A 23,291-nucleotide genomic window follows, 5' to 3' on the forward strand; every position below is an offset into this window, starting at 1 on the left:
TCAAATATCAAAAAAAAAACTAATTAAACACAAAATATCAGAAAAAAAAAACAATTAAAACTCAAATATCAGAAAAAAATAAACAAACTCAAAATAACAGAAAAAAATAATTAAAACTCAAAATAGAAAAAAAAATAATTAAAACTCTAACATCAGAAAAAAATAAAACAAACTCAAAACAACAGGGAAAAAAAAATTAAACTCGACATCAGAAAAACTAAAAATACTAAAACTCAGATATCAGAAAAAAAATAATTAAAACTCAAAATATCAGATAATAAAATAAACTTAAAACAGAAAAAAAAATTCAAATTCAGATAACTGACAAAATGAATCTTAGATATCAGAAAAAACTCAATTAAACTTAAATATCAGAAAATGGTTCAATTAAAAATAAAATACCAGAACGATAAATTCAAATATCCGAATAAAACTCAAATATAAAAAAAATAAAACGACTAAAATGCGTCTGTTATCTTTAAATCAACTGACGGAAAACAGTTAATCCCAAAAGCGTGTATAAGGAACCTCAATCTATTATTAAAAGCCACATAAGAACCGGCGTTGGAGCCAAGAGGCCATTCTTAGACAGGAAGAAGTAGAAATAGAAGGTTAAGCAATACCTACTGTAGGCCTACTAACACCCACGGGGTAAAAACATGATTTGAACTCGTAATAATACATAATATATGTAGACCTACTCGTTATAATAAATAAGATATGTAGGCCTACTCGTTATAATAAATAAGATATGTAGGCCTACTCGTTATAATACATAAGATATGTAGACCTACTCGTTATAATACATAAGATATGTAGGCCTACTCGTTATAATACATAAGATATGTAGGCCTACTCGTTATAATACATAAGATACGTAGACCTACTCGTTATAATACATAAGATAGGTAGACCTACTCGTTATAATAAAGAAGATATGTAGGCCTACTCGTTATAATACATAAGATATGTAGACCTACTCGTTATAATACATAAGATATTTAGACCTACTCGTTATAATACATAAGATATGTAGACCTACTCGTTATAATACATAAGATATGTAGACCTATTCGTTATAATACATAAGATATGTAGACCTACTCGTTATAATACATAAGATATGTAGACCTACTCGTTATTATACATAAGATATGTAGACCTATTCGTTATAATACATAAGATATGTAGACCTACTCGTTATAATACATAAGATATGTAGACCTACTCGTTATTATACATAAGATATGTAGACCTATTCGTTATAATACATAAGATATGTAGACCTATTCGTTATAATACATAAGATATGTAGACCTACTCGTTATTATACATAAGATATGTAGACCTACTCGTTATTATACATAAGATATGTAGACCTATTCGTTATAATACATAAGATATGTAGACCTACTCGTTATTATACATAAGATATGTAGACCTACTCGTTATTATACATAAGATATGTAGACCTATTCGTTATAATACATAAGATATGTAGACCTATTCGTTATAATACATAAGATATGTAGACCTACTCGTTATTATACATAAGATATGTAGACCTACTCGTTATTATACATAAGATATGTAGACCTATTCGTTATAATACATAAGATATGTAGACCTATTCGTTATAATACATAAGATATGTAGACCTACTCGTTATTATACATAAGATATGTAGACCTACTCGTTATTATACATAAGATATGTAGACCTATTCGTTATAATACATAAGATATGTAGACCTATTCGTTATAATACATAAGATATGTAGACCTACTCGTTATTATACATAAGATATGTAGACCTATTCGTTATAATACATAAGATATGTAGACCTATTCGTTATAATACATAAGATATGTAGACCTATTCGTTATAATACATAAGATATGTAGACCTACTCGTTATTATACATAAGATATGTAGACCTATTCGTTATAATACATAAGATATGTAGACCTATTCGTTATAATACATAAGATATGTAGACCTACTCGTTATTATACATAAGATATGTAGACCTACTCGTTATTATACATAAGATATGTAGACCTACTCGTTATAATACATAAGATATGTAGACCTATTCGTTATAATACATAAGATATGTAGACCTATTCGTTATAATACATAAGATATGTAGACCTACTCGTTATTATACATAAGATATGTAGACCTACTCGTTATTATACATAAGATATGTAGACCTATTCGTTATAATACATAAGATATGTAGATCTATTCGTTATAATAAAGAAGATATGTAGGCCTACTCGTTATAATACATAAGATATGTAGACCTACTCGTTATAATACATAAGATATGTAGACCTACTCGTTATAATACATAAGATATGTAGACCTACTCGTTATTATACATAAGATATGTAGACCTATTCGGTATAATACATAAGATATGTAGACAATAAAAGTCATTTACGAATACAGTATGAATACACGCAATACATAAATAAATACAGTAAAACTACAATAGGTACAATAGTTCATGACGTTGACATATGTATCAGCCCGAAATGACAGGAGAGAGAGAGAGAGAGAGAGAGAGAGAGAGAGAGAGAGAGAGAGAGAGAGAGGAGTGATTGCATAACAGCGAGGGAGATTTACATCCTATAGGATACTAAAATAAAATATACAAAAATGAGTTAAGTTAGATGTTTATGATCCTTAAAAAGGAGAGAGAGAGAGAGAGAGAGAGAGAGAGAGAGAGAGAGAGAGAGAGAGAGAGAGAGAGAGTGTGTCTATGATCCTTAAGGACATAATATAGGCCTGATGTACACCACTGGACGCCGCCCATACTCACCTGCTGTTATCACTACAGAAGCCACGGCTCCAACAGACGACTGTCACATGGCGTCACAAAAACCTCCTTCAGGAGGGATCGTAGGATGCGACAGCTGCCCCTAGACACTAAGCGCACACACGAACGACACGTCCTCTTCGCACTACAGCCACATCTACACTGATCCCAAGTCTCCTGAACCGGAGGAGGAGGATCCGCCACTAGCTCTTTCGAGTGCGACCTAAAAAACGAGTTTATTCCTTTCCGCGTCTATTTTATCTCTCCGGGCGAAGGATAACCTTATTCTAAGGCCGACGGCAGCAGTTTTGGAGGTCCGCTTGCCATAGGTCTGAGGGCACACTAAAGGGCCTCTCCTCCTCGCCTGGGTTTATCTGGAGGAGTTGCTTCTGGATAATTTTGAGGGGGAGGGGAACGGCAAGGGCTGCGCTCGGGGACCAAGTTGAGCTTGCGCGGTTTCGTGGGGCTCGTGAGCTCCATCCTCCCACGCTGCCGTGCTTCACGTACCGTTCGATAACCCCCTTAATGGTACTTCGGTTAAGTTTTTATCTCGTGTAGAGGCGTACTTCGATGCTCTTCTTATTATCTATTTAAGTGACGGGTTCCTCGATATCCTACGAGTCCTAATAGATCGGTAAAAGAAGCTGAAATCTTGATTGCAAAACGAACAAACACAGCACACCTGAAACGTATAAACAAGTACCATTCCATGCAAACCACTCAACGACCTATCAAAACCTATTACTCGATATCTAAAATATCAAATCTAAATGAATGAAACCACTCAATATTGCGAAGAAGGGAAAAAATAAACAAATATAGACCAAAAGGCAGCTCTAAACAGAGCGACATTCAACAAGCGAGTGTTCGGCATCGTTGGTCCACAAGAGCTCGCGAGCCCCAGCGATCGGTCTCCATTAGGGTTGCCAGTTTGGCCTTTTTTCCGGCCAAAAAAAAACTCAAATTTGACCTTTTGTATTTAAATAGGTTGGCCTTTAGTAATATGAAAAAAGCTGAGCCTTAAATACTATATTTTTGACCTTTTTCTATTAATGGGTTGACCTTTTAAAGCCTCTGTTGATTAGAAATTGACCTTTTCTCATTTAGAAAACCTGGCAACCCTGGTCTCCATGACAACTCTCCCCAAAGTGATGCTCGCTAGCGGTGAGGAAAACGAAGGAAAAGATGTGATATAAAAAGAAAAAAAAATAGAAAAAAAGGGAGGGACATGGCCCGCCTTGTAGGTCAGGAGGGATGAAGATAGGTCAGGAATCTGAGGCACATGTCAGTAGTAGTATGAGGGCACTACAAATGTATTTACTCACACGTGTGGTGAAAAAAATGGATTCAATTAAATAGAAATTGTAATTTATTTATTGGTATTGGAGAAATCGATTTAATACCTCAAAAATTTCATTAAAGTTAAAATATTCTGTTCTTGAAATATCTTATTTTTCCTTGTTTCCTTTCCTCGCTGGGCTATTTTCCCTGTTGCTTTTCCAACTAGGGTTATAGCTTAGCAATTAATAATAATAATAATAATAATAATAATAATAATAATAATAATAATAATAATAATAATAGAATACTATAAAAAACTAAAACCTACGTGAACTATATCTATTATTTCACGAGATAGAATTTGGTAGAAATGTCTTCTTCTAGCCCAGGTTTTATCTCTCTCTCTCTCTCTCTCTCTCTCTCTCTCTCTCTCTCTCTCTCTCTCTCTCTCTCTCTCTCTCTCTCTCTCTCTCTCTAATCTTTTGCGCACACCCTGCTGCCTTTTTTCTTTTGTTTTACCACCATACATCATACTTCTTTAAAACTTGCTCAAATTTACTCTCAACTTTATCAAACATTTTTTTTAACTTCTACTAGTTTCTGTAACTTCTCTTCACCAGCCCCAATCACTCTACACCTCTCTCTCTCTCTCTCTCTCTCTCTCTCTCTCTCTCTCTCTCTCTCTCTCTCTCTCTCTCTCTCTCTCTCTCTCTCTCTCGCCAGAGTATGACTACTTCCCCATCCTTATGAGTCTTAGGGTAAAGAGGACACAGAAAAAAAATAAAATAAAGAATTATATTTGCAAATAAAGGTTTTATTACTGAACCTAAATATGGATCATTATAATTCCCAAAAAGAGCCTACATCTTTTTTATCTATTCCTTTTCGTTCAATCGAATTATTATGCAAATTTTTCCATCGTTCCCTTATCTGCAAAGCCCTTAGAAATATCCGAAAATAGATATTTTCATTCTTTTCGTCTTATTCCAGGTCACCTCGAAATTCCATTAGGCAAAATGCTCGATTTTGGTCTAAACTTTAACCTTGGTGTGTCATATATCCTACACAGTAGGAATCAATAAAAACTATTTCTGTTTGTATGGACATATCTATGTCATTTCGCCTATTTATAACTTCCGCCAACGGTGTTGGTAGGGAGGATATATTTACAACAGATCATGTTGGTAGGATATTCCATTTTAAAGAGTAATTAGGCCTATTTTGATCATCTTTAGACACGCTTCAAAAAGGTTTTCTTTATAGTTATATAACTTATATGATAATTAGGCCTAACTATAAAAGCAAGGGAATCCATATTAATGTAAAGATGATGAAAAATAGTGTTTGTACGATCTATAGACCAATAAAAGCCAATTAAAGCACTCAATAGGCCTATGTACAAATATGTTTTGCTTACAAAAGTAAATCATTGATATTAACAATACACCCAGACTTAATTGAAAAGAGAGAGAGAGAGAGAGAGAGAGAGAGAGAGAGAGAGAGAGAGAGAGAGAGAGAGAGAGAGAGAGAGAATCTTATTTGTTAACGGTCTATAATTGACTAAAAGCTTCAACATATTGAATAGTATCATTTTCTTCAGGAACAACTTAAACTTTTAAGATCCCAAAACTTTAGCTTTTTATGATAAGAATTTAAACCTAAAACATTGACATTTATCAAAATGTGTTTAATAACAAAACCAAAACTGGTACTATAATGTTGTATATTTATACTTTCCTCTTGGTAAGGGTAGAAGAGACTCTTTAGCTATGGTAAGCAACTCTTCTAGGAGAAGGACACTCCAAAATCAAACCATTGTTCTCTAGTCTTGGGTCGTACCATAGCCTCTGCACCATGGTCTTCCACTGTCTTGGGTTAGAGTTCTCTTGCTTGAGGGTACACTCAGGCACACTGTTCTGTCTTGTTTCTCTTCCTCTTGTTTTGTTAGTTTTTGTAATTTATATTGGAAATATTTATTTTATTGTTGTTACTCTTTTTAAACTATTTTGTTTTTCCTTGTTTCCTTTCCTCACTGGGCTATTTTCTCTGTTGGTGCCCCTGGGCTTATAGCAGTCTGCTTTTCCTACTAGTGTTGTAGCTTAGAAAATAATAATAATAATAATAATAATAATAATAATAATAATGATAATAATAATAATAATAATAATAATAATAATACCCAACCTTATTAGCTAAGTTACAACCCTGATTGGAAAAACAGGATGCTATAAGCCCAAGGGCTCCAACAGGAAAAATATCTCAGCCAGGAAAGAAAATAGATGGAATAATATGCCTGAGTATATCCTCAAGCAACAGAGCTCTATCCTAAGACAGTGCTAGACCATGGTACAGAGGCTATATGGCACTACCCAAGATTAAAGAACAATGGTACGGTAGTATGTATTTAGAGTGTTCTTCTCCTAGAAGAGCTGCTGTTGTCAGGTGTATGAGGAGAGATGAGACTATGCAAAGAATAGGCCAGACTATTCGGTGTATGTGTAGGCAAAGGAAAAATGAGCCGTAACCAGAAAAGGGATCCAATGTACAGTAGCATTATCTGAACAGTCAAAGTTTGAACTTCTGAAGTAGTTATAACTATTTGGTTGGGAATATAATTTCAAAATTAGGTTCCAGTTGGAATAAATATGTAGAAATATATTTTGCAGTATTAAGTCTTACTAAAAGGTTAAAGGTTAAAGGTGTCTGGTTTCAGTTCCAGTTCCATCAGAATAGATGCTCACCAGAACGTCAGCCGGGCAAGCCCAACCCCCCACTGTGGTGCCCTACCACAGCAGTAGCCTCCCCAGTAAACAGCTTAAACTCACGGCCCTGGGCGGGATCGATCTCTTGCCACGCGAATGCGAGGCAAACACGTTACCACTGTACTGGTAAGACTATTATAATTAACTGCATACCTAATTGTAGGCCTACTGTGCAGTGATCAGTGATGTCATCATCATCATCTCCTCCTACGCCTATTGACACAAAGGTCCTCGGTTAGATTTCGCTAGTCGTCTCTATCTTAAGCTCTTAATTCAATACTGCGCCATTCATCATCTCCTATTTCGCAATTTATAGCCCTCAGCCATGGAGGCCTGTGTCTTCCAACTCTTCTAGTGCCTTGAGGAATGTTTGGTGAACTAATCTCTCTTGGGGAGTGTGAAGACCATGCCCAAACCATCTCCATCTACCCCTCATCATGATCTTATCCACATATGGCACTTGAGTAATCTTTCTTATAGTTTCATTTCTAATCCTATCCTACCATTTAACTCCCAATATCCTTCCGAGGGCTTTGTTCTCAAATCTACTAAATCTATTGGAGATTGTTTCATTGTCATACCATGACTTATGTCCATAGAGTAACACCGATTTCACTAAACTGATATATAGCCTGATTTCTATGAAATTTCAGATTTGATTTCCAAATTTTACTTAACCTAGCCATTGACAGATTTTTTTTTTTAATCTTTCACTAAACTCTAATTCTAAAGACTATGTATTGGATATTATAGTTCCTAAATATTTAAATGATTCTACCTCATTAATCCTTTCTCCTTCCAATGATATTTCATCTTCTATTGCATACCCCGTTCTCACCATCCCTAGCTTTCTTTTATTCATCTTCAGCCTAACCTTGTGTGATATTTCATGCATTTTGGTAAGCAAGCATTGCAAATCCTGTGGTGTTCTGCTAACAAGGACAACATCATCAGCATACTCTAGGTCTGTTAAATTCCTATCACCAATCCAGTCCAATCCTTCTCCACCATCTCTGACTGTTCTATGCATTACAAAATCCATGAGGAGGATAAACAACATAGGTGACAACACATTCCCTTGGAGTACTCCACTGTTCACTGGAAATTCATTAACATAGATGAAATATTTAATCTTGTAATATAAAATGAATACCGCTAAGCTAGGGCACATATTATTTCAAGGTAAAATATGTCCATTGTAATTTTAGAAGATTTTTGTAGCATGTTATATAATATTCAAATAAGTAAAATGAATAATGAGAAGCCTTCAGTTACTAATAAGGATGTAGGCCAAGTCTAAATGTTTTTAAAATATTTCTAGTGTTTTTAATATTTATAATTTATCCCTTGGGTAATTGAACAGGTTTTATTTTAAAAAATGGAATGTGTTTGCTATAATTGTAAGTTGATTAATACATAAAAAAGAAATAATAAAGATTTTAGCACAAAATAGACGCTATAATTGTAAGTTGATTAATACATAAAACAGAAATAATAAAGATTTTAGCACAAAATAGACGCTATAATTGTAAGTTGATTAATACATAAAAAAGAAATAATAAAGATTTTAGCACGAAATAGACGCTATAATTGTAAGTTGATTAATACATAAAAAAAAAATAATAAAGATTTTAGCACAAAATAGACGCTATAATTGTAAGTTGATTGATACATAAAAAAGAAATAATAAAGATTTTACCACAAAATAGACGCTTTAATTGTAAGTTGATTAATACATAAAAAAGAAATAATAAAGATTTTAGCCCAAAATAGACGCTATAATTGTAAGTTGATTAATACATAAGAAAGAAATAATAAAGATTTTAGCACAAAATAGATGCTATAATTGTAAGTTGATTAATACATAAAACAGAAATAATAAAGATTTTAGCACAAAATAGACGCTATAATTGTAAGTTGATTAATACATAAAAAAAGAAATAATAAAGATTTTAGCACGAAATAGACGCTCTAATTGCAAGTTGATTAATACATAAAAAAGAAATAATAAAGATTTTAGCACAAAATAGACGCTCTAATTGCAAGTTGATTAATACATAAAAAGGAAATAATAAAGATTTTAGCACAAAATAGACGCTATAATTGCAAGTTGATTAATACATAAAAAGGAAATAATAAAGATTTTAGCACAAAATAGACGCTATAATTGTAAGTTGATTAATACATAAAAAAGAAATAATAAAGATTTTAGCACAAAATAGACGCTATAATTGCAAGTTGATTAATACATAAAACAGAAATAATAAAGATTTTAGCACAAAATAGACGCTATAATTGTAAGTTGATTAATACATAAAAAAGAAATAATAAAGATTTTAGCACAAAATAGACGCTATAATTGTAAGTTGAGTAATACATAAAAAAGAAATAATAAAGATTTTAGCACAAAATAGACCTATATGGTGTCCATTTTACCAATATGGCGTCCATTTTACCAAGTTGGTAAAAGTATATGAGTTTTACACAAAACTATTATACAACTAGAATGAATTAAAAAAATATTAATATGATATAAGACTGGAATTAAATCTTTTTTAAATATGCTTGCTAAATATGATTTAAAATTTCCGATATTTATTTAATTTAAACAATAGTTTCTCAGATATTTAAAGTTGTGTTTCATCAGACAGAGTTTGAGTTTAAAAATGCAAACAACCTTTTCACTTATTTAGTCTAAAATTCACATTATTTCACACAATTTTAGCTGAAAAATATATTAATAAATAAAATATATATTTATATTATATAATTTATGAATAAAATATCATATATAATAAATACTGATAAATTTAAAGTTTATGTTTGAGTTTAAAAATGCAAACAACCTTTTCACTTATTTAGTCTAAAATTTACATTATTTCACATAAATTGAGCTGAAAACTATATTAATAAATAAAATATATATTTATTTTATATAATTTATAAATAAAATCTTATATATAATAAATAATGATAAATTTAAAAGTTTATGTTTGAGTTTAAAAAGGCAAACAACTTTTCACTTATTTAGTCTAAAATTTACATTATTTCACACAAATTGAGCTGAAAACTATATTAATAAATAAAATATATATTTATATTATATAATTTATAAATAAAATATCATATATAATAAATACTGATAAATTTAAAGTTTATGTTTGAGTTTAAAAATGCAAACAACCTTTTCACTTATTTAGTCTAAAATTTACATTATTTCACACAAATTGAGCTGAAAAACTATATTAATAAATAAAATATATATTTATATTATATAATTTATAAATAAAATATTCAATATAATAAATACTGATAAATTTAAAATTTATGTTTGAGTTTAAAAATGCAAACAACCTTTTCACTTATTTAGTCTAAAATTTACATTATTTCACACAAATTGAGCTGAAAAACTATATTAATAAATAATATATATATTTATATTATATAATTTATGAATAAAATATCATATATAATAAATACTGATAAATTTAAAATTTATGTTTGAGTTTAAAAATGCAAACAACTTTTCACTTATTTAGTCTAAAATTTACATTATTTCACACAAATTGAGCTGAAAATTATATTAATAAATAAAATATATATTTATATTATATAATTTATAAATAAAATATCATATATAATAAATACTGATAAATTTAAAGTTTATGTTTGAGTTTAAAAATGCAAACAACCTTTTCACTTATTTAGTCTAAAATTTACATTATTTCACACATATTTAGCTGAAAACTATATTAATAAATAAAATATATATTTATATTATATAATTTATGAATAAAATCTTATATATAATAAATAATGATAAATTTAAAGTTTATGTTTGAGTTTAAAAATGCAAACAACTTTTCACTTATTTAGTCTAAAATTTACATTATTTCACATAAATTTAGCTGAAAACTATATTAATAAATAATATATATATTTATATTATATAATTTATAAATAAAATCTTATATATAATAAATACTGATAAATTTAAAGTTTATGTTTGAGTTTAAAAATGCAAACAACCTTTTCACTTATTTAGTCTAAAATTTACATTATTTCACACAAATTGAGCTGAAAACTATATTAATAAATAAAATATGTATTTATATTATATAATTTATAAATAAAATCTTATATATAATAAATAATGATAAATTTAAAGTTTATGTTTGAGTTTAAAAATGCAAACAACCTTTTCACTTATTTAGTCTAAAATTTACATTATTTCACATAAATTGAGCTGAAAACTATATTAATAAATAAAATATATATTTATATTATATAATTCATAAATAAAATATTATATATAATAAATACTGATAAATTTAAAGTTTATGTTTGAGTTTAAAAATGCAAACAACCTTTTCACTTATTTAGTCTAAAATTTACATTATTTCACATAAATTGAGCTGAAAACTATATTAATAAATAAAATATATATTTATATTATATAATTCATAAATAAAATATTATATATAATAAATACTGATAAATTTAAAGTTTATGTTTGAGTAGACTAAATAGAAGACGCCATAAACCAATAACAACAGGACGTTGCTCAGCGAAGGTGATCAGTGTTGTGATATTTTAGTGAATAACCCTGAATAAAAGACTAGTTTTCACTTAAGGATCAGTGAATTGAAGGTAAATTAAACATTTTAAGTAAATTATATATATATTAATACCCGTAAAGTCTTTTATTTAAAAATATCAGCGAAATATGTATGGGGTCGTAAGCGTAAGTTTCGAAAGATCGCTTTTTTATTCTTATTTATTCTTATTTAACGCTATAATTTATAATAATTGGACTTATTATAGGGTTTTAAGAGTCTTTTTAAAGTTTTAGAATATAATGTGTATAAAATTTCAAAAGTTATGACTGAAAACACACCAAGAACATCGTCTAACCTAATGTTCTTCACCTAACCTAACCTAGGAGCCGTATCCATACCTACTTAACTATGCTTGAGCTACCCCCCCCCCCTGTAAAAACCCTTTGGAGCCTTTGTATATCAGCGGCCTGTGCTTCCTGCTTGCATAGAAAATGGAAACCAACTAATCTAATCTACTTAGCTAAAGCGGGGGAGCCTTTGTATATCAGCGGCCAGTTCCTCCCGCGTGGATTAAAAATGGGCATCAACTAACCTAAACTTTGCCTCTAACCTAGTCTACAAGCCGTGTCCTTACCTACTTACCGAACGGGGAGCTAACGCCTCACCCCTTCGACCCCCCTTACACTGCCCTATTCTAAGTTAGTCGATATTACATACAGATGGCCGCTATCATACATACACCCCCCCTGGGGGTTCTTCCGGCCCCTGCGACGTCCTTACCCGGCCGTATCCCTAGTTGGCCGTCATCATACAAACAGGTGGCTGCTATCATACATACACCCCCCCCTTTATTGGTAGATTGCCGTATCTTTGCTTACCATAAGACTAAGTCTCAATCTGTTGTTTGCCTCCCAACTGGCTTCACTACTGGTAAGGTAATGCCAAATCATAATATTTCGTAAATCGTAAAACTAGCATGTTATCAAATTTTCCCCTATACAGAAAATCGATAGAAAGTTTACACCTATCCCAACGAACTACATTCACCCCTTCCTCTGTTCTGGTAAGCGGTTCATGTTGCACTATTCTTGTTAACCGATTGGGAGAGTATTTTGGCAGACGAAAATGTACATGTTGCGCTACGTGCGTTGTGAACGTGTGCGGGTATTTTGGCGGACGAAAATTCTGTGACCCAATTACTGTGCTTACCCACTTGAACTGACATAATGGAATATATCCCTTCAAACAATATTTTGTGTGTATATAATTACAAGTTCTCCACTAAATAATATAAAGAGGTATTTTTTATTTACACACGTTCTTTTCGATCGTTTTTCCAATATTCTTTTTTGCCTAAAGGCTATCCAGTCAAATAAAATAGTAATTCATTTAACCCTTTTACCCCCAAAGGACGTACTGGTACGTTTCACAAAAGCCATCCCTTTACTTCCATGGACGTACTGGTACGTCCTTGCAAAAAAATGCTATAATTTTTTTTTTTTTTTCATATTTTTTGATAATTTTTTGAGAATATTCAGGCATTTTCCAAGAGAATGTGACCAACCTGACCTCTCTATGACAAAAATTAAGGCTGTTAGAGCAATTTAAAAAAATATATACTGCAAAATGTGCTGGGAAAAAAATAACCCCCTGGGGGTTAAGGGTTGGAAATTTCCAAATAGCCTGGGGGTAAAAGGGTTAATCTTCCCCTAATAATTAAACCCAACAGCAAGAGGGACCGAAGTCCCCTCTGGTAAAGACACTAAAATTTAGGTCTGGTTAGGTTAGGTACTTTAGCTTAGCTCATACAGTGTTTCCTTAATTCCCTACGCCTCTGATATATCGTCAACATCAGGTTTTATAAAAAAGATTATTGATGTTGGGTGCTATTATTAAAGGAATATTGAGTAGTTGATTTTTTTACGCGACAATAGAGCATTTCCAGGAATACTGGTAGTTGCATGGAAAAAAGTGCTTTGAAAAGAACAAAATTGCATAAATGAGAAATACTTAGCCAGTCATACAAACACAAAATAAAGTTGTAAATATTTACCTTATTTTGAACTCAAATTCATCGTCATTGGGTCTTAGCATCCCGTTTTCTGTACAATAGGAACTGGTCGTGTCGCAGTTTCCAATCCCCTTCCAAGTGGACAATCAGAGACACTTTTACTTTTCACATTAATTTTTTGGCCAATTACGTACCAACATTCCTAAAAAGATGCGAGCTCTGACAATTTGAAATGGTTCTTCATTGCATCCCAGCGAGGATTTTGTTTTCAAGTTCGTGCTAAATATACATTCAGTTCTCCTTTTGGAGGAAATAAAAAATGGTGTTTGTTTGGTTATAGGAATTTTGAACTGTTTTGATGTAATTATTATCAACTCACATCAGGGTACTTTGTAGTTATAATGATGAGTGAAACTATAAGGGCACTCAGTAGAGCGCAGATCTCCGCCGCGGTAGCTTATTTATCATCCTTTTGCTCAACCATGACCTTGACTTTCCAAAATTTAATAATTTCCAACTTTTTACATAAGTTATTCCTTGCAAGTTTCATTACTTTACCATTAAAATTGTGGCCAGGAAGCTGTTCACAATCAAACACACACACACACACACACCATGTTTTGGTAGAGAAGCTGGTCGGAAAGCCAGCACAAGCATACGGTCTGCTTTAGGGTTAGGTAAGGACATAGTGTCCTTTTGAGCATTGTCAGGGATGTACATCCCTGTTTGGTAATGATGGTAGTCTTGATCGGTGGAAGATGTAAAATGATGGTACCGGTATATCCAAAATGTGGAATCTTAACCCTTTTACGCCCAGGCTATTTGGAAATTTCCAACCCTTAACCCCCAGGGGGTTATTTTTTTCCCAGCACATTTTGCAGTATATTTTTTTTTAAATTGCTCTAACAGCCTTAATTTTTGTCATAGAGAGGTCAGGTTGGTCTCATTCTCTTGGAAAATGCCTGAATTTTCTCAAAAATTTATCAAAAATATGAAAAAAAGATTTTTTATGAATAGAACTTACCTGGCAGTTATATATATATAGCTGAATCTCCGACTGCGGCAGAATTTAATCGAAAATCGCGGCAACCGCCATGTGGTGGTTGTGTGGTTAGATGGTTAACAACCCTTACAGGGTGGTACTTGGAATCATTCCCGTTTTCTGTTCCTCAGATTATCTCTGCCGGCCGGATCGACAACATCGTTGGTCCGCCTTTCAGAGTTTTTTCGGATCGCTTTCCCTTCATCGCCTTTTTGGACTTCGTTTTTGGTGAAGTACACTGTGTTGGGATTTGGCAATCGTGTTGTTTTTGTTTTTTTGTCTTTTTTCCTTTATTATCATGAGTGAGAAAATTCATTATCGTATTTGTGCGAATGATATTTGCAAGGTGAGGTTGCCGAAAGTTTCGGTTGACCTTCACACTATCTGTATGGGTTGCAGGGGGTTTGAATGTGCTTTAGATAATAAGTGCAAGGAATGCGAGGTTTTAAGTGATGATAATTGGTTAGCTATGAAGTGCTAGGTGTGCAAACTTGAGATTGATAGAGTTAGAAGAGCTAAATCAAAATCAAAGTCTGCTAGTGAGCCTAGCTTAGATTTATCTATTGACCCTTTGCTTGTAACCCCTTTGGAAAGTATTCCTACCCCAAATGTAGTGACTCCTGCCCCTTCTACAGGACCTGTGCCTACGGATGACCCTGGGTATGCTAAATTAGCTGCTGAATTGGAGGCCATTAAAGCACAGTTGGAGGCCTTTAAAGGTAAGGGTGTAGGTGAAATTAGTGCTTGTGAAAGTGCAGTGGAGGTGGCGACTGATCGAATCTGTCATACCCCTAGGTCTAGACCTCTACCAAGCTCCCAGGACCAAGGGAGAAGGTACGTCGAAAGCCGAAAGGGGGTGAGAGGTGCTTATCCTCGGTCAGTCGTCGCCTCAGACAGTCCTGTTGCGATCTCCCAGGCTGCTCTTGACCGCCGTAGGAAAGGCGTGTCGGATACGTTTGTGTCTTCGCCTGATCGTTCTCCCAGACGTAATTGGCGTTACGAATCAAGACCAATGAAGCGAGGGTGGAACCGGGACCGGCAGTCTCGCTCTCCCTCTCCCGGTTCGAGTAGCCGAGACCCTGATCCTTCGGAAGACGATTTCGATGTTGTTCCTGTTAAAAGGGCGAAACAGAGAGTCCTTAGCCCAGTTAATCCTGCTAGACTCCCTACTTCTTCTGCCAGCGCTCCCAGTCAAGCCGTACAACAACTGCCGTCTTCGGCACCGCGAGAGCCAGCGGAGGTTGCTAAAGCTTTCATGGTTGTTATGCAGGAACAACTTTCATCGTTAGTTGAAGCTTTCAGTCACCCTTCTCAGTCCGTCAGACGTAAGGACGTCTCTTTGCCTGTTAAGAGATCTTCTTCTAAGAGAGATTTTAGTATCTCTCCCAAGAAACCTCTGCGCACTTCGTCGGCCGTACGACAACGCACACCCTCCTTATCGGCACGCTGCCAGGAATTTCCTTCCCCCCTCTCCCGGCGCCAGGACGATACTGCCTCTCGTTCTCGGCGCCGTGACGATTCCGTTTCTCTTTCGAAACGCCAGGACGTTACTGCCTCGTTTCTTAGGAAACAGGATGAATGCAGTCTGCATTTTCAAGGCGAAGGCAGCCTGCATCTTCAGGACGCTTCCGTTTTTCGTCATCGTGACGATACTGCCTCTCGTCATCGTGACGATACCGCTTCTCGTCATCGTGACGATACCGCTTCTCGCCGACTGGATGTTGGCGGCGCTCGGCGCCAGGATTCAAACGGCTCTCGCTGCCAGACTGCTGGCAGCCCAACTCTTCGGGATGTTATCCTTGAGCAGGACCTCGAAGATATTTCGGAAGAGGAAGAAAAACCTGCCGACTCTTCTAGTGATTATAAGGTTCTTTCTCGCTCTCTTTTGGAACTTTATGGGGAGGAATTTCAACCTTCGGCCCCTCGTTCTCCTCAGTCTCAATTTACCAGGAAGAAAGCTACTAAGTCTTCGGCCTTCATCAAAATGAAACTTTCAATTTCGGCCAGGAAAGCTCTCGCTAAAGTGGATGATTGGATGAAGGAACGGAGACAAGCTGTCAAGACCACCTTTTCTTTTCCACCGTCTCGGCTCGCTTCCAAGGCCGGTATGTGGTATGAGACAGGGGAACCTTTGGGGTTAGGAGTTCCTGCCTCCTCCCAAGGTGACTTCTCGGCTCTTGTGGACTCTGCAAGAAGGCATGCTTTAAACTCTGCCAAGGTGATGTGGTCCATGTTGGAGCTTGATCACCTCGTCAAGGGAATTTTCAATATTAAACTTAGCCGGTGATCATATAGCTGTCAGCTCTGCTGCCCGACAGAAAAACCTAAGGACAAAATACGCCAGCGATCGCTATACAGGTGGGGGTGTACATCAACAGCGCCATCTGTCGAGCAGGTACTCAAGTACTCCATGTCAACACAGAACCAATTTTCTCTCTGTCGTGCCACTGGCAAGACCTACTAAATACGCTGTTACTAACTGGATTTGTTTTCACAACTATTTGGTGAAGTACACTATTCCAGTTTTGAGCTTTCGCTATGCAGGGGTTTTATCTTCATTTCAAAACTTGAACTCGTTTTGGATAGATTTAATTATGGTGACAAAGAGAGTATGGACTCTCTTTCACTTTTAAATGGCCGACCCTTCCCTTAGACGGAAGTGTGTTTAGGTTTTTAGTAATTTTGCTTAACACGTTATAGATCTATATATTTTATATCTCTCCGCCTTTATTAGGCCTCTTCGATTAACTTTCCATTTATTATAAACATATAAAAATAATTATTTGTGTTTTGTTTATATACGACCTTTCCTGATAGTAGGCGGTCCTAACTTGGAACCGAAGTTAATCAACGTTGAGCCCGTTATATCGTATTTAACCTTTAAAGAATTTAAAACTTTTTAAATTTAATGTTTTATGAAAGAATTTCTTTGATAGTCTCGTACTGTTTTCAAAGATGAACTAACGTTTAGTTTTTTAGTCTACGCAGTTGTTGACGTTCAGGACGTTCAACATGCGCTCTATCGTTACGATAGAGAGAGTGTATCACGGTTTCACTTTGCAGTAAGAGTAAACCGATTCTGGCGTTTCGTTCATTCTTTCTTAGCTTAAATGGTTTAAATTCTAAATTAAAGGAACTTTTTATTTGGATAACCTTTCAGTTTTTTCCTTTAGCAAATAACATGTTTTGACGATATATAATTGGGCTCTTCTCTCAGGTGCGAAATCAAGAGAGAAAGAGAGAGAGAGATAGAGACGGAGGGAGAGAGAGGAGAAAAAACGTTTCGTTCAAGCGGGTAACGTTGTTCTCGTTTTACTCTCCTCCCTAGTCGCTGTACGGGGAAGAAGGTAAAACGTTTCTAGGGTTTTATTCTCGTTCCCAGGCTATGTGCGGTGAGAGATTGTAAACGTAGTTTATTTGAACTAGTGTTTAGTCTCTTTCCCAGCCACTGAATTCTTTATCTTTATATATGTTTTCTGTTGCATTATACGACTGTTTTCGCAATTACTACCTTTTAATGAAGGGTAGGATTGCGTGTTTCAGGTAGAAATCAGTAAAAGTTTCGATTTCAGTGAAATAAGTGCAAAACAGAAAATCGAAGTGATAAAGTGATATGCGCAAAGTGTTACAGTGTTGCGTCCGAGGGTTCGTCTGTTCGTGCCTGTCGTTCACCTAGTCCGGGACCTCTTGCAAGCTCCCAAGCCCAGGGGAGAAGTAATGTCGAACGACTTATGGGTTCGTCAGGCCTTGATCAACGAACAGACGTTTTTCCCTCCGTGGTTTCGGGCGTATCTACCCAAGATCGCCCCACCCACACAAAGACGAGAGAGCCCATTTACTTCTCGTCTGCGGAAGAGGTTTCTCGTAAGAAACCTTGGACCAAGGTCTCGCAGCTTATTAAGTGCAAGTCGGTCCCTTCCGCGCAAGTCCAACGGCCCAGGTGTAGCCACTGGGTCAGTTCGGACTCGCTGCAGTCTTCCGATGACTGCACACCTCCTAAGAGAGGTAAAGCGGTACCGCAACAGGCAGTAACACCGTCTGTTGCCGCACCTGCTGCTGTAGACCCTAAGTGGTCTTTGCTACAGTCTATGCAGACACAGTTAGCATCTTTTTTGCAGGAGTATCGTGCGGAGAAGGTTGACGCTGCACCCGTTAGCCTACAACCTACCACGGTTGTGCGCCCAGCAGACGCTGTGGCTGCCTGCTCCCACACTCCAGCTGTGAGAGCTCCTCCACCCATGCGCAGTCGACCCTGCCAGACGCATGCTGACGTTCACAGACGCACGGAACCCTCCGTTGACGTGCGTGTGCTACCACAACAACAGGAGGGTGGAGTTAAGCTGCCGTGTTTTGACACGGTGCGTCAGTCTCCGCAACCCACTGTGGTTACCGCCACTCGCCCGCAGCAGACTGGTCAGTCAGGAGTTGAGGCTTCCCCACACAGCTTTGGTTGTTGCCAGCTCACAGACTGTCAAGCAGTTACATGACGTTGCCTTCTGGTCTGCTACTAATGCACCAGTGCTGTATGTCCTCACGCACCTGCTGTGGTTGACAGTTCAGTTTTTTGACAGTTCACAGACTGTCAAGCAGTTACATAACGTTGCCTTCTGGTCTGCTGCTAATGCACCAGTGCTGTATGTCCTCACGCACCTGTTGTGGTTGACAGTTCAGTTTTTGACAGTTCACAGACTGTCAAGCAGTTACATAACGTTGCCTTCTGGTCTGCTGCTAATGCACCAGTGAGACCCTCACTGAGATAACCTAGCTTTTCTCGGACAAGGTTCCTGTAGATGAGAAAGTGCTGTTCTCCCTCCTACTGATATTCCTTTGAGGACTCTGTCATTTGGAGAGGAGCCTTAAGCTGCTTAGCCTCCTATGGACTTTAATTAAATCATAATGATTTTTTAAGGATCTTCGTCCGGATCTTGTAACTGCTGCTCCTCGTTCGCCTCACGTCAGAACTCATACTAGGCCTAGCTACTTCGAAGCCGTTGTTGTTAAGCTAGTGCTCTCTCGCTCTCCTAGAGAGCGTTACGTTGGCTAGGCGACTGGTTTTTGCACCAGGAGGAGTTTTAGGGATACAGCCTTTTGATTTCCATTCTTTTTAACTGGCTTATAGAGCGAGAGTCTGATAGGACACGAGAGAAGTTCTCGGCTTGGGAGTTCATGCCTCTGCCCAGGTAGACTTCTCAATTCTGGTAGACTCGCCCAGGCGCCTAGCCAGGAGACGCTCCAGTTGTTTACAGGTCAACTTCTCAACTTTTGTCGAGCCTTTGAAGTTTTGCTGTACTATTATGTCACACATAACAAGGCTTCCAGGGATGGTAAATGGTTCCGCTTCAGTCGCTAACCCCGTCTGTTGCCACACCTGCTCCCGTAGACCCTAATGGGCTTTGCTGCAAGACATGCAGTCCAAGCTTGTGTCCTTGATAGAGGACTTAATACGGAGAAGAACCTTCTGGCCAACAACCTTCCTACCGGTTGGTTGTGCGCCCTGTTGACGCTGAGGTATCCTACTCGCGTCTGCCAGTTGAGGTGGTTCCTCCACCGATGCGACCCAGTGTGGGTTGCCAGTCGCACGTTGACGTTAAGCGACGCTCGGGGGTGGTTGTTGACGTTCAGTGTGTCACTAGGAAGACGTTCAACAACCAGCAGAGGTGACTTGTTGTGTCGCAGTGCGTCAACCTCAGCAACCCGGTAGGGTGTTGACTGCACAACCCAGACAGTCTAGACAGTTTCGGGTTGACGCTGTACTTCCTCGCGTCCCCATGGTTGTTGACAGTTCACAGACTGTGCAGCAGTACCATGATATTGTGTCCGGCTCCGTCACGCATCCACCAGTGCGACCGGATTCAGCGAGTCAGACGTTGCCCACTCCGTTGCCGTTTCCTCATCAGTTTCGGATGAGGAACCCGCTTATGAGGACGTTGCTGAACAAGACGATCAACCCCCAGCCCTGCTATCCATCCAGAAGATGCTGAAGAAGGAACGCTGCCCAGTCAGGCTGTGGATGAGTCTGGTAGGGACACTGTCATCCGTGGATCAATTTGTGTCACTAGGAAGACTACACCTCCGTCCTCTTCTATACCATCTAGCTTTTCACTGGAAAAAGGACAAGACGCTAGAAGCGGCCTCGATCCCGGTTTCCGGAAAGATAAAGTCTGGTCTGACTTGGTGAAAGGACTGTATCAACCTTAGAGAGGGTCTTCCCCTGACTGTTCTGACTCCCAACCACGTTCTCTTCTCGGACGCATCGGACGTAGGCTGGGGTGCGACATTAGACGGTAGGGAATGCTCGGGATTATGGAACTCGAGTCAAAGGACAATGCATTTCTACTGCAAGAAGCTACTGGCAGTACGTCTGACCTGGAAAAGCTTCAGGTCTCTCCTTCAAGGGAAGTGGTGGAGGTGAACTCGGACAACACCACGGCTTTGGCGTACTTCTCCAAGCAAGGAGGGACCTACTCTCTGACATGGTACGAGATCGCAAGGGACCTCCTCACCTGGTCAAAAGGTCTAGATATTTCACTAGTAACGAGGTTCATCCAAGGCAACTTGAATGTCATGGCAGATTGTCTCAGTCGGAAGGAACAAATAATTCCAACAGAATGGACCCTCCACAAGGATGTATGCAAGAGACTTTGGGCCACCTGGGGCCAGCCAACCATAGATCTCTTCGCAACCTCGATGACCAAGAGGCTCCCAATATTTTGCTCACCAATCCCGGACCCAGCAGCAGTTCATATAGATGCCTTTCTACTAGATTGGTCACATCTAGATCTATATGCATTCCCTCCGTTCAAGATTGTCAACAAGGTACTGCAGAAGTTCGCCTCTCACGAAGGGACAAGGTTGACGCTAGTTGCTTCCCTCTGGCCCGCGAGAAAATGGCTCACCGAGGTACTTCGATGGCTAGTAGACGTTCCCAGAACACTTCCCCTAAGGGTGGACCTTCTACGTCAGCCACGCGTAAAGAAGGTACACCAAGGCCTCCACGCTCTTCGTCTGACTGCCTTCAGATTATCGAAAGACTCTCGAGAGCTAGAGGCTTTTCGAAGGAGGCAACCAGAGCGGCGTTTGCTAGAGCAAGGAGAACATCCACCCTTAGAGTCTACCAATCGAAGTGGGAAATCTTCCGAAACTGGTGCAAGTCAGTATCCGTATCCTCGACCAGTACCTCTGTAACTCAAATAGCTGACTTTCTCTTATATCTGAGGAAAGAACGATCTCTTTCAGCTCCCACTATCAAGGGTTACAGAAGCATGTTGACATCAGTCTTCCGTCACAGAGGCTTAGATCTTTCCAACAATAAAGATCTACAGGACCTCCTTAAGTCTTTTGAGACCACGAAGGAGCGTCGTTTGGTTACACCTGGTTGGAATTTAGACGTGGTACTAAGATTCCTTATGTCAGACAGGTTCGAACCGCTACAATCAGCCTCCCTGAAAGATCTCACCTTTAAGACTCTTTTCCTGATATGCTTAGCCACAGCTAAAAGAGTCAGTGAGATTCATGCCTTCAGCAAGAACATCGGATTCTCATCCGAAACGGCTACATGTTCTACAACTTGGTTTTCTAGCCAAACACGAGCTGCCTTCTCGGCCTTGACCAATATCGTTCGATATTCCAAACTTATCGTATGGTTGGAAATGAACTAGAAAGAGTCTTATGTCCTGTAAGAGCTCTTAAGTTTTATTTTAAAACCTTTACGAGGCCCGTCTGAAGCTTTATGGTGTTCAGTTAAGAATCCATCTTTGCCTATGTCAAAGAATGCTTTATCCTATTTTATCAGACTGTTAATACGAGAAGCTCATTCCCATCTGAATGAGGAAGACCAAGCTTTGCTGAAGGTAAGGACACACGAAGTTAGAACTGTCGCAACTTCCGTGGCCTTTAAACAAATAGATCTCTGCAAAGTATATTCGACGCAACCTATTGGAAAAGCAAATCAGTGTTCGCGTCTTTTTATCTTAAGAATGTCCAGTCTCTTTACGAGAACTGCTACACTCTGGGACCATTCGTAGCAACGAGTGCAGTAGTGGGTAAGGGCTCAACCACTACAATTCCCTAATTCCATAACCTTTTTTAATCTTTCTCTTGAAATGTTTTATTATTGTTTTTGGGTTGTCCGGAAGGCTAAGAAGCCTTTCGCATCCTACTTGATTTGGCGGGTGGTCAAAGTCTTTTCTTGAGAAGCGCCTAGATTAGAGGTTTCGATGAGGTCCTTTAGTATGGGTTGCAACCCTTCATACTTCAGCTCCTAGGAGTCGCTCAGCATCCTATGAGGATCGCGAGGCTCAGTAAGGAAGACGTACTTAAAAAGGCAGAGTAATTGTTCAAGTCGACTTCCTTACCAGGTACTTATTGATTTTATGTTTGTTATTTTGAATAACTGCTAAAATGAAATACAAAATACTTAGCTCATAATAATGTCAACATGTAATGCTGGTCTCTACCCACCCCCCTGGGTGTGAATCAGCTATATGATCACCGGCTAAGTTTAATATTGAAAAATGTTATTTTCATTAGTAAAATAAATTTTTGAATATACTTACCCGGTGATCATAAATTAAAGGACCCTCCCTTCCTCCCCAATAGAGACCCAGTGGGCAGAGGAGAAAATTGGTTCTGTGTTGACATGGAGTACTTGAGTACCTGCTCGACAGATGGCGCTGTTGATGTACACCCCCACCTGTATAGCGATCGCTGGCGTATTTTGTCCTTAGGTTTTTCTGTCAGGCAGCAGAGCTGACAGCTATATGATCACCGGGTAAGTATATTCAAAAATTTATTTTACTAATGAAAATAA

General features: G+C 37.4%; 1 protein-coding gene across 1 annotated transcript in view; it reads left to right on the plus strand.

Moving 5' to 3' along the window:
- Window positions 1-11,398: 11,398 nt before the first annotated feature.
- Window positions 11,399-23,291, plus strand: part of LOC137637063 (angiogenic factor with G patch and FHA domains 1-like) — a 77,559-nt gene continuing 65,666 nt past the window's right edge. The window contains exon 1 of the mRNA XM_068369370.1: window positions 11,399-11,520. The gene's annotated coding sequence lies outside the window, so the exon portion shown is untranslated. The remainder of the gene's footprint in view (window positions 11,521-23,291) is intronic.

The sequence above is a fragment of the Palaemon carinicauda genome, unplaced genomic scaffold (assembly GCF_036898095.1).
Source record: "Palaemon carinicauda isolate YSFRI2023 unplaced genomic scaffold, ASM3689809v2 scaffold512, whole genome shotgun sequence".
Lineage (NCBI taxonomy): Eukaryota > Metazoa > Arthropoda > Malacostraca > Decapoda > Palaemonidae > Palaemon > Palaemon carinicauda.